Source organism: Mustela nivalis, assembly GCF_964662115.1.
Source record: "Mustela nivalis genome assembly, chromosome: 9".
NCBI classification, from domain to species: Eukaryota; Metazoa; Chordata; class Mammalia; order Carnivora; family Mustelidae; genus Mustela; species Mustela nivalis.
In genome coordinates this window covers 83,705,079-83,718,794 of record NC_139028.1, presented here as the reverse complement: position 1 = coordinate 83,718,794, position 13,716 = coordinate 83,705,079, and positions in this window count along the sequence as shown.

Below are 13,716 nucleotides of genomic sequence, written 5' to 3'. Positions count from 1 at the left end.
GGATTGAGACTACAAATCTCATGTACTACAAAAACAAACAAACAAACAAATAAATAAACAGTTTTGTTTTTGTTTTTTTTAATGACAACTCTCACAGCCAACATCGCCCAGGTGGATTTATTACAAGGAAGCTTGGCTTTGTATTTATTTCTTTTGCTTCTGTAAATTATAGTGTCTGTGGAACAGATCGTCAGGGAAAGGGAATCATTCTCTTTGTATTTCTACTTGGCTTGAAGAAAAAACTTTAATAGACTCTATTTTGTGTATAACTGTAGTTGAAAAGACTATTTCCTCATAAACAGTGGCTACATCCAATAGCTAATTTTTTATGGTTCCTGGAGTGATGGTATTTGATACCCTAGATTCCAGCCTTCGTATCTTTGCTCATACTTTTTTCACACTTGAAATACTTTTTTACTTTCTACATTTGCTAAGTTCTGTGTGTGATTTAAGAGATTATTAAACCCTAATCTCCATGGAGTCTTTCCCTGAGCACCCAATATGAAATAATCTTTTCTACACCGTTTGTTGTCAGTGACAATCTTTTAAAATGCGTGTCTTCTTACCTCTTTAAACTTGCATTTGGCTATTGCACGTGCAACAGAATCCCTTACATTCTGCTAATAAGCTTATCAACTTGTTTAAAACAGAATCATATCTTGTACATGAGAAGTAGGCCTGAGCATTCTTAGCTCCAAAGCCCTTTGGAGAACATTTTTTTTCTAAACATAGTCCTGGCCAGGTCTTCAAACTCTAATGGTAAGCTAAAGCAGGGTCAGCAAATTGTGGCCCATAGGCCAATTCCCTTCAGCTGCTTATTTTTGAAATCTAAGTTTAAGGGGAACTCAGACACATCCATTCATTTATGTGTTGACTGTGGCTGTGGCTTGCTTGCTGGCAGAGTTGAGTAGTTTCAACAGGGACAATACAGTACACAAAGTCAAATGTTTACTATCTGGCCCCTTACAGAAAAAAGTCAGCCAACTCCTGTGCTAGGGACATAGAATATTATCTCAGCCTGCAGTCATTCTCACTCTATGCTATTCTATTGCTTTGGTGAAGCTAGTGGACTGCCAGGGTCACCTTCATTATGACCCTCTCTGCCCATTCTCCTTCTCCCTTAAATAAAGACCTGCCATGTTGGATCTCATAAATTCTCTGGACCCCATATTTGTGCTATGATATGAGAAAAATAAGCTCATACTAGACATTGCTCTATTCCCTGTTTGGAAGCTACTAAGCCCAGAGCTTCATAGCATTTTCTCTTCCTCCCACCTCCGCTCCACACTCCCAGTGCTCTAGAAGCTCCTGAAAGGGAGGGAAAGCAGGGGAATCTTTACTTAGCTGAGTGGAAATCATGCCAAGTGAGAGGAGAACACTAGAATTTCCATAAATCTTTTCCCTGGGCCACAAACAAAACCTAAGAAACTACTGAGAAAATTATAGAGGAAAGTTTTCAATAGTGGTTGTGAAGCAATTTTTCTAAACCATTGTTAAAAAAAAATTAGATTTCAATGGACTACCTTGGATGGAAAGCTGAATTATCACCCTTTTATTTCTATAGGATATCTTACTATAGAATTGTCATGGACGAGGTGGCCTTATTGTATATAACTAAAAATGTAAGCAAAACAGTATCATGGACGTGAGACATTTGGCTAATTAAATAGTCCAATTATATTATTTTGGGGATTTTATAATTTAATATTTGTCAGATATTTATAATTAGTAATGTGTTTTTATTTTATAATTCTGAATGAATATTCCCTTTTATGCTAAATTTTGTAATAACCTGTAAATTTTTCCCCTTCAAAAGTTCTTCTGGAAACATAAGTCCACTCATGGAAAAAAGTCATCAAGTGACACTTAGAGACTCCATCTGTGTGTTCCAGAGGCACCCACATACCATATGAACATGTCATTGTCCCCAGTCTCAGACCTAGTTTTCTTTGTGTATTTGCTATTTCCAAATGGCAAGACCATCCCTCCATTGACTCTAAACACTAAAGCAGTTTCCTTCACTGGGAGAATTTTTTTAAACTTCCCTCTCCTGAGCTGAGCTACTTTGCCTTTTTGAGCTCGCACAACTGCTTATATATTCTTCCAACAGAGAACCCATTACCATGTACTTTCATTTTCTGTTTATTTGTCCCTTTTCTCACCAGACTCAAGTCCTCTAGGATAGGGACTAGCAAATCAGGGTAAATTCATTGTTTAGTATAAAGCCTGAACATAAATAATGTTAACTGCATTTATAAAATGTAGTCCTTATTTCATAGATTCATTAATTCAGTTAGTCAATAAATAAATATTGGATCGTGGGTTAGGCATCAGGCATTGTGTTAAATGTGGGCAATGACTAAGATGCAGAACCAGCTATAATTTCAGAAGAAATCAACTTCCATTCTCTTCTTAATAGTAATTAACTCTTCTATGTGCTCTTATTCTGTTCTAAACATTTAAATCTAAATATTTCACATGTGTTAACATACTCAATCCTCATAGCACAGGTAAATATGGTTGATTTTTTTTAACACATTTTATAGGTGAGGAAAAGCGTGCATTCAGCACAAAAGAAGCATGTCCAGAGTTATCTAGTGGTAAGTGGCAAAATGGGCCTTAAAAACAGGCATTTGGCTCCAAAATCCATACTCTTTACTAAACTATTGATTATACTGTTTGTTAGTCACTTTTGTGTGCCAGTAATTTGGCTACCAGACATAAATAAGTTCATTAGACAGTAGAGCCATACCAAATGGCATTCAAAGAACTAAAAGTAGAGCTAGACTTCTATCTAAAATAAACATCATTTTATATGTGATTTATGTTCTTTCTAAAATTTCATTATGTAACTGTGTACTTAAATTTTAAAGTAGAAAAACAACATAAGGGTTATGTAAGTTAAAATAATAAGAATCCCCATTATATATAAATAATATTTTTATTTTTCTACTTATTCTCTTTTAGGCCTATATTGACAAATAGATTTTTTTTCTTTCTCTCTCTCTCGTTCTTTCTTTCTTTCTTTCTTTTTTTTTTTGCAATAGAGTTAAATTTAAACAGCCACATATGGTTGGTGGCCACCATAATAGTTAATATCCCTTATGGACATATGTATAATTTTTCCTTCAATTTTTATATTGCCTAATTTTCACTCAAGGAATGTGGTATATTTAATTAGAATCTCATATGAGACATTTAAGTTATTTCTAATATTCTGCTCTTAAAACAAGCCCTATAATTAGTTTTCATGGTATATCTTTTTCTGGTTTCATATACAAATATGTTTGTCTTTTCTGTCCCAAGAAACTAGTGTACATATAAACATGTATCTGATATCAGCACCAATCTTTCCAGAAATTGAAGATTTTGTATGAATGAGTTTTACTACTATAAAATTTTATCTTAAAATTCACAGTTTCCATAAATTAATGAGTTATAACTTGGGAGTCTACCCTGGCAAAGATGTCACATGAAGTATTTCTTTTTCTGTTAGCCCTTGCTTGAATATATTGATCACCAGGCACTGTGTTCCCTCTTTGCTATTGGTTTTCTTTTCTTTTCTTTTTTTTTTTTTTTTTTTAGATTTTATTTTTAAGTAATCTCTACACCCAACATGGGGCTCAAACTTATAAACCTATGATCAAGAGTCACATGCTCCACTCACTGAGCTAGCCAAGCACCCCTTTGCTGTTACTTTTTACTTACAGCTGTCCAATTGCACCATTTTACTTAGTCTTTTCTTAAAAAAAAAAAAAATTAAAACTGTCTATACTATACCATCATCCTATTAATGAACACTTTTCTGCTTAAAAGGTGCTTGAATTCAAGAAAGGGTGATTGGCTTATAAAGAGATCTTCAGATGTATCCAACAATCAGATCAGGGTTTATAGACCTTTAACTTGACTCTATTTTTGATCCGATAATAAATGCCTCCTGGCAGTGAACTTCAAGGCTACTTTTCAAGCATCTTGATGAAGTTACTCATACTTTCTTCTTTTTAGTAGTGCATTTCCATTTAATTTGCTGAGGGGTTGTTCTCCACTAATGAAGTAAGAAAGACCAAATTTTAATTATCTGTTACTACAGCTATCTATATATGTTATCACAGCATGGTCAGAAATTGACTTCTTTTTGCAGCACTCTTCCTAACCTGGGTTGACAGCACTATACATTTACTTTTTTAATACCTCGAAGTTTGCCTCAACCCTCCCCCTTTCCCAGATTATTCATTTACATTTATATTATATATGGTCATATATAATCATATATATATATGTGTGTGTGTGACTATAAATATATATATAGTATGTATTATATGTATTTTGCTCTGGCAAAACCTGTTTCCCAAAAATATATTTTATACTGAAGTGTAATGCATGGCAAATGTTATCCCTTTCTTTTCTTTTTCCTCTTTCTATCCTAGCCTACATCTCTCTAGACCACCACATCAGTTTTTTACTACCTTCATGACATTTGGTTTGTTATCTCTTTAGTTAACTCATGAACATTGTTGCCAAGCTATAATTTATAATATTTCTATCATATTAACCCATGCCTAAAAAGTCTTACTTTAGTATGAAGTTAAAATGCTCTATGTTGCATGAGATAGTCCTAGAGACCCTGGGTTGAAATTTCAGCTTTGTCATGAAACGAAATTGTGATTTTGGATGAATTTCTCAACTTCCTTGAAGAACAGTTTTATTGTCTGCATGATTGTCTCTCCTTATTAGAGTATCAGAAAAAGTAAATGAGATAATGACTGGAATATACTAAAGTTAAAATTAATGTTTCCTCCCAAGCATTCCCATGGTCTCATTTTTAAGCCTCTCAATATTCTTTAATTTTCCCAAATACATACCATTCATTACATATGGTCTCAACTTCTGTGGTGACTCTGAAGGAAGAAATGATGATGTTTCCAAACTTAGAGTTTGTTGTGCTTGCAATCTCTACAAACACAGGAGGTTGAAGATCAAGGAAGAAAGAAGAGATTTGCAAAGGACAATACAGGTCAGGAGGCAAGGGCTAGATGGCAAAAGTTATTTGTTGAAATAAAATTTTTCTTATCTAAATAAATAGCTGCTAAGGATTTTTATCAAAATAACAACTGGATGGGGTGCCTGGGTGGCTCAAGTGGTTAAGCATCTGCTCTTGGCTCAGGTCATGATTCCCGAGTTCTGGGACCTAGCTCCACCCAAGTCAGGCTCCCTGCTCAGGGGGTAGTCTGCTGCTCCCACCCTCTCTGCTCCTCCCCCTGCTGATGCTCTCTCCCCCTCTCTCCCAAATAAATAAAATCTTTAAAAAAAATAACAGTGGATAAATTAGGCTGTTTAAGAAACATTATTCTCACTGAGAATATGAATTGGAAGGACTAGAACTAAGGAGGGAATTCTTAAAGAAGTTAGTGGGCATACTAGGGAAATAGATTAACAGCAATAGAAATACAAACAGTTGGGCAGGTTGGAGAGCAACCTGGCAGGTAATGTTGACTTTGTGACTGATTAGATGGGAATATGGGGTGACAAAAATTCCAGGTTTAAGAATTGAATCACTTAGATGAATCTTGTTTTGCTTTTCCATGGCATTTCCTTATCTCTTTGTGGTTGTTCTATTCTTAGTCACACAGAACATGACATGGACTGGGGCACCTAGGTGGCTCAAACTGTGAAACATCTGACACTTGATTTTGGCTCAGGTTGTGATCTCAGGGTCTTGAGATCCAGCCCTGGGGTGGGCTCCATGCTAGCTATGGACCCTGCTTAAGATTCTCTGTCTCCTTCTGACCCTCTCCCAACTTGTGCTTTCTCTCTCTCTCTCTCTCTCAAAAAAAAAAAAAAAAAAAGAGCATGTCATGGAATTATTTGCATGCCTCCAAATTATCTTTTTATAACAGGATTGCCAGTAAATATTTGATAAGTTAATGTTTAAAAAGAAGAAAGCTGTTTGGAAGCAAGTTGGATCTTATGGTTATCAGATGCTCTCTATGATGTTATATAATCATCCAATCTCACTGAATAATACCAAAGCTTAAGTATGCACACCTGTGGTGAAACAGAGTCACTTATTTTACTGCCAAGAGTTTTCCATTTCCATTTTCATTGATTTTGATTTCTTTACTCAGAAGGTTAAACTCAACTGGACACTGCAGTCCTTGAGAGGGGTAATTCAGTCAACACACGCACTTGATCTTACTTAGTGACCTTATTTGGTTACTAAGGTCACACACGTGACCTTACTTGGTGAAAGAATGGAAAGGTGACTTATCACTTGGTCTGTCACTTCCATGTATTACTACCCTGTAAGTAGTAAAAATTATTCAGCAAAAAATTATTTGCATCTTCTGTCAGTCAGGCACTATGTAAGTAAGTGGTGACAGAAAGATAAATACAACGTAATCACTAATCAACAGAAAACTTATACTGGCAAAGCAAAAAGGTAGAAGAAGCTAATTATGATACAGTGGGGTTAATGCAGAGATGTTTGCCATGAATATACTCCAGCTATCCCCATTCCCATTCACTGGCACAAGACAAACACACACCACCTCACAAGGCTGTATTTCCTGTTTGATTCTGGGCTTGGCTTCACAACATTTCTCAGTAGGCTGCTTAATGTAGCTGCTACCAATTTATTTTACATTGACATGTGAGTTGAAACCTTTTTACCATTAATGTGTGATTCTTCCTGTGGGAGTGAAAAAAATGTTGGCAAAACGAAGACCCTGTCTCCAATATTATTGAGTAAACAAATTTCAGATACATAATTTTGATGTCCTATCCCTCTTTTTGTAAGTTGTTTGTCCTGTGAGTAACAACTGGAGTCTTGATACAGCTGTGTTAGCATAAATGCAAGCCTCATAAGGCTAGTCCTTAGTAAAGGGAATACATCCTTTTTATTTTAATGCAGGTTTTATATGAAATATGTTGGGGCAGAGATAGTTATATGAGAAGTTGTTTACCATATTTACAAAGACATCTTATATCTACGTGATATTACCTACATCCTTAGATTTTTTTTTGTTTTCCCTGGAAGCTGTACTAAGTCATTGGCAATGCTCTCTAATCCATTTAGCATCAGCGTTTGCCATGCTTATTAAGTATCCTGAACTCCAAAGAATCTGGAAATGATTTTCACAGACTCATTAAAGTGAGGTTGAGACAATACTGAATCCAGGCTAAGAGCAACTACAGTGATCTGCTGTTTAGTGATTAAGTCACGGGTCATACCTCCTTAGAGAGGCAGAGCACCTGCCTGTGTGTAGATTGTACTTCTCCCCACATATGTTGATGTCAAATAAAATAGAATTTTGAGGTCAGATGAGTTACTTGCAGCATCACCTCTTTTATTGGCTTAGTCCAAGGAAAGAGATGCCTATAGGAAATCTGAGGAGTAGGGATCAGAATTTAAAAAGTAAAGACCTTAGAATGTTTCAGGAGACTAATGTCTAGTCCCTAGAAGGTGCTCAAAAAATATTTACTTAATGTAGGCATGAAAATCTGATTTCAAGAATAAACGTATAGAGCTTGTTTTCCATTCAACTCCCTTTGCCAGAAAATAGGCTGGAATGGAGAAACTAAATTTTGTGTTAATCTTAACAATTCAGCATTCTATAAGTGATGGATGCATGTCAAATAGAATTCATTCTGTATAGTTTATTTACTGAGTAAAGGGTTTTGTTATGTATGTGTCTTTGAAAAACTTGGATCTTGTGACTTTCCAATATTGATTATATACCAGATAGATCAGAATCACTTAGGGAATATATTAACGCATAGGCCTGGAATCTGTTCCCAATACATTAAGGCTTATTAGATCTGAGTTGAGCCATTTCTATTTATTTTTAAATGTTCACCCAATAACTCTGATGCGCTGGTAAGATTAAGATACATCTCAGTAACTCAAATTGCTATTCCACTGATCATAGTGCCTCAGAGAGATCATTTGCTATTCTTTGCTTGATTTTTTATGATGGAGACTCACTGTTTCTCAAACACATATTTTTACAAAACACTTTATTGGTTCTGGAAAGTTGTTTCGAATGCCAGCGTGCAGAGATTTAGGATCTATCAGTATGCTAAACAATATCCTACATGTTGTAAAATATAAAATAAATTGAAATTGGTTTTTGGGGGGAGGTTCTTAAATGGAAATATGTATAATCGTTCAAAAAAGAGCCACAAGTTCATCACATAATCTGTATTTATATAAATAAAAAAATTAACTCAAGAACTTAATATGATAACTTTAAATTTTTTAATTAAAAATATAGGATTTATTTTATTTAAAAAACATTAAAAAATTAAGTTCTTGCTCTTTATTTTGTTGATATTTATATGTTATTATTTTGGAGATATCAGATCTAATTGACTTCAGATAACTCTGTCCTATTGTGGAATTCTGCATAGACAGATTATCCTTGGGAAAGTTTTCAGATACATTAGAGAAAAGTGTCCTATTGGCAAAATAATAAAGAATCTAAAAAGTATATTATATCATTTTCTAAATTACTGCATATTCCTAGCTAGTTATTAGGAAAATCTTTTGCTTAACCATTTATTTATTTATTTATTTATTTATTTATTTATTTTCCTAGGAATAGAGTTTTGAGTTCTTCTGTATCTTTAACAAAATTCTATTTCTCAATATTCTTTAAATTACAGTCTCCAAAAGTAATCTCACAACATATGTTTCTTAGAATTATCAACATCCCTGCAACTTCAATTTTTATGGACATGAGAAATGAAGGGAAAGTGTTTGGGTTCAAATTACACCTTCTTGATAGGTTACCATCTTAAAATGTGGCTCTATCCTCAGTACAAACTTACCGTTTTTTGGTACTGTTTACCACTTCACAACCCCATTAAAAAGGCTTTTTAAGAAATGGATGGGGTCAATGAATAAAGTCTCAAATCACACTTACCTACTGATTTCCTTACACTTAGAGTGTTATTTATTTATTTATTTATTTATTTTTAAATTTTGGGCTTATATGACTAAATGAGCCTGAGATGCCTAGGTACTTGAATTTATAAAGGAGATTCTAGTAGATTATACTCTTGCCCCATCACCATATGTGCTGGGCTGGGAATTGAATATGATTTTTTAAGCTTTAAGGAAATTATATTTTTTAAAATTGCTTTTTCTAATATGAAAATAGAGTAATTTCAGATGTTCACCTTCATGACACCAATATTTCTAGCTTCCTACATCCATGAAGTAATTCATTTCTCTCATCATTTCACTTGTAAATTAGTTCCATTAACTGTCAGAGCTTATTTGGTTCCAGCGTACAACTTTCATCAGTTCCTTTAGTAGCAAAGTGACTTCCTCTTTTGAAGTGTATACAAGTTCTTAGATGTCCACCTTAATTTTTTTCTAGTTCCAGACCTGTTTTTTCTCCCATGAAAAGTGAGCAGAAAAAGAGTAGTACAAAGCTCTCCAACATTAAATTAGAATTAAATTCATTACCTTAAAGAAAGAAAATGATATATTGAACTGGATTTTCATAAATAATGCATATTATTTTATAAAAGATCTTTCAAGCTTAAAAATGAGGACAGTAACCCCTTAATAATAAATTAATAATATCAATTCCTTGGATTAATGACTTTAATAGTAACAATGACAACAATAAAGTAAATAACACATCTTTAAGCAACTTTTGAAATCTAAGAATTATTTATTAGGGCAATCAAAGATTTGGTCTCATTTAAGAAATAAATAGACAAAAAAAAATTACTCACTTTAATCAACTTAATACATCACATTTTATTTTTTGAAAAGGACCTGTTTGGAGATTTGGGAGGAAAAATGGGTCACTTCTTCACTCTATGGATCTTAGTACACATATCTCCCATCGACACTTTGAGAAATCATTTGATAAAGACTTCAATAACTATATTCCTTGTTTACATGTTTTATCATATTAGCTGGTCTAGCATTGATAATTAATTGAAAATAGGTAATCGGGAGTTGAGAAGAAAGGCAGGAGATGCAGGTATTAAAAGTTATGTATGTGTTTTTTTGTTCTGTTTTGTTTTGTTTTTGTTTCCAATGCAGCCTTTGGAAAAGTGACATAATTGAAAGCAAAGTACATTCCACACCTTGAAAGAATGAGCTATTTAGGAATTGAGGAAGACTCTAGAGAGCACAATTAAGCTTTGCGTTGCAGTATGAAGACATTGTGGGTGTAAATTTACATAATTCTAGGAGAGAGATTCAGACTTACCTCAGGATTCTGTACTAATAATATAATTATATATAATAAAATAATATAACTAATAATAATATTATTATTTCTCAGTTGGTAATGCCCACTAAAAATGTTCTTAGATGTTTCTAGCTCTAGGCTTGAAGTTTCTTACCGTATTTGGAAGCACAGTGGTATCTCCGAGTGGAAACTAATCAGGAAACATCACTGTACTTTGCCACTTTTCTTGTCTCCTGTGTCAGTCGAAATTCAGTCGCAAGGGATTCCCAGGTGGCTCAGTTAGTTTAGCATCTGCTTTAAGTGTCTGCCTTTGGTTCAGGTCATGATCCTGCTTCACCCTCTCTCCCTCTGCCTCTCCCCGTTTGTGCTCTCTATCCCCTGAATAAAATAAATAAAATCTTTTTAAAAAATTCAGTCACAAAAACAAAAGCCACTCTAGAATGTTTAGATAATGAATGTTTTGCATGGGAAACAAGCCGCTCACAAGACAGCTAGAAGTGGTCAAGGCATCTCACTCGTAGCTTACACACTTGGCAATCAAATTGGGAAGTTGCTTCTACCATAAGTCAGGAAACTGCTCAAAAAGGTTCACAGTGATGTGAAACACTGAAGAAGGTGAGGTCCACGCATATAATCTATAAGTGGGCATAAACTCTTCATGGCTGAGAAAGCCCATGGTTACCTGGCATTGCTCCAGGAAACAGCACTTCTGCTTTCCAAGCTTTCTTGTGAGGTTGCCTATAATTAGAACAGTGTAACTTGGAGAGGTGGCTGAAAGAGATTCTAGGGAATGTAGTTCCTAGGCTTTCAGACCCTGAAATACAGGGGAGAAAACAGAATGGATTGACTTGGAGTGCAGAAAATGAAACAAAGTTTCTTTTTCTTCCTTGACTTTAAGGATAAGAATTTCTTATGCCCCTTTGCAATAATTGTCTCTTCCTCTACAATCCATTTAAAAATAGGTATTTGGGGACACCTGGGTGGCTCAGTTGATTAAACATCTACCTTCAGCGCAGGTCATGATCCCAGGGTCCTGGGATCAAGTCCCCCATTGGGCTCCTTGCTCAATGGGGAGCTTTTCTCCCTTTGCTTGCCACTACCCCCTGCTTGTGCATTCTCTGGCAAATAAATAAAATCTTTTAAAAAAAGTTTCAGTTAAAAATTTTAAAAAATACAATAAAATTAGGTATTTGGTGTAGAAAAACATACTTTGCAATATGTGGTAGAATTAGATATAATTAATTCATTGCCACTGCCCCCATTGAACATGCAAATTGTCAGGAAGAAAATTTTAATTGGGCAGCATTTGATTAGCAAATGGTTACAGATGGTTTTTTTCAATTGTGGCACAATCCTATGGCAGAATTCATGACTTCTGAAGTATAAATTTGAACTACAGCTCCAGTACTTACTAATTTGCATTAAATCTACGTAGTATTTTTGAGCTACAGTTTTCTTCTACATGTATAAATGGGAGTTTACCACCTAGTCTAAAGATTGCAATGAACAATAAATAAAAATATAAATAAGGATGTATTTTTGTAGCACCTGTCATACAGAAGGTACAGACTAATTAGTGGTTTTTCTCTTCATGGAAAATGGCAACACTATTTTGTAAATAGAAAGAAAATCTAAAAGTTCAGAATATGTACTTTAAATTTTGAAGAACATTATGATGCTTTCAGTGATGAAAGCTTGATGTATCTTCTTCCAGGATTATTCAGTGTTAAGTCCTTGCTTTGGAAAAAATACAAAAATGTTATTCAAGAAAAACAAAATTTTGGTTATCTCTTAAGTACTGTTCTGCTGTCAGACACTTTGCTCAGAAATTAACAGACATCATATATTTTATGTAACTCACACAGCCTCCCAAGAGGTAGATTTTCCTATCCTTATTTGGTAGGTAAGAAAACTCTAGTTCGTAATGGTGAAAAGACATGTTCAATGTCACACATCTATCAGTTACAGAACTCCACTTTAATTGTTCTTGGCTCCTACTCTCCTGTTCACACTTTCACTCAGAGTTGGCCCAGAGTCTACTTGGTAATTAGAAGCACTGCAAGAAGTATCAGAAGACTTAGATTGTCCATGCTGCCTAGAAGTCTCAAAGTTATCTATAAACAACACCAAGGCAGACATCAGGTAAAGAAGAGGAAAGATAATTACAATAAGAGATAGTAAATATATCCCCAACTTCCATTCTAGTAAAATTTGTTCTGTGTGCTATTAGGGATAAGAGATAAATGGAGATATGGACAAATAACTAAAGAGATCCAGTAATTAAAGTCAATCTTATGTCATTCTTAAATTTTATGAGCGGTAACTCTTATAACTTAATGTGAAATACTATTATTTGCCCATAAAGAGAAGTGTTTTTTTCTTAGCTTCCTCTACCAGCCACTGAATTAATGCATCCAAATATGATTTTATATTAATTGAAACACATTAACTCTATGCTGAAGTCTCCAAAATTTATAAATGAGTAATAAACTTTATATGGATCATTGTTATTGATATTCATGGATGGAGAGGTAAACTTAAGTTATCCAAAAATAATCCTTGAAGATTGGCTTCCCAGGAAGAGATGTTGTTTTCTCAAAAAGGTCAATGACAGTAGGCCTAATGGCTCAGGTGAATACATGCATGACTAAGGTAAAATATATATAACTTATGTACATATAAGGGTACACACACACACACACACACACACACACACACACACCATGGCCTCCACAGTCTAAGAATCCTTCCCACCAGCAATTATCACCAAATATATTTATTTATTTATTTATTTATTTATTTATTTTTTTAAAGATTTTATTTAATTATTTGACAGATAGAGATCACAAGCAGGCAGAGAGGCAGGCAGAGAGAGAGAGGAGGAAGCAGGCCCCCTGCTGAGCAAAGAGCCCGATGCGGGACTCGATCCCAGGACCCTGAGATCATGACCTGAGCCGAAGGCAGCGGCTTAACCCACTGAGCCACCCAGGCGCCCACCAAATATATTTATTTTTAAGATTTTTTTTTCCTCTGCAAATCTTCGTCCTTGATCTCTTGTCTCTCTCATTTTCTCTTTCTCTCTCATAAATTTTCAGATATTATTATATTCATGTACGTAATAGTTATTATTATTACATAATTAGAAAATGTTCCCCAGGCTGACAGGTTTTTATATATTAGGAAGGTCTATTGCTAGTCATAAGGTTTTGGCAAATAAGTTTCTAGTAAATAATTTACCCCTGTAACTTCTCAGAGTCTCAGTCCTCTCCATGTTCTCATGACAGAGCTGCTATCTTTCTTTTCATGTGTGTCTTTTATTTGGAATATTATTGGAATATTGGAATATATTGGAATATTCAAGTTCTGAACTGCTATGCACACGCTATAACCTCTTTTTGAGAGTACATACATGGAAGATCTCTGAATATATCTTTTTCTATTGATGATCTACAGATATTGTGGTCTCTGAGGCAAACGCTAATGCAAATATTTACATTTCAGT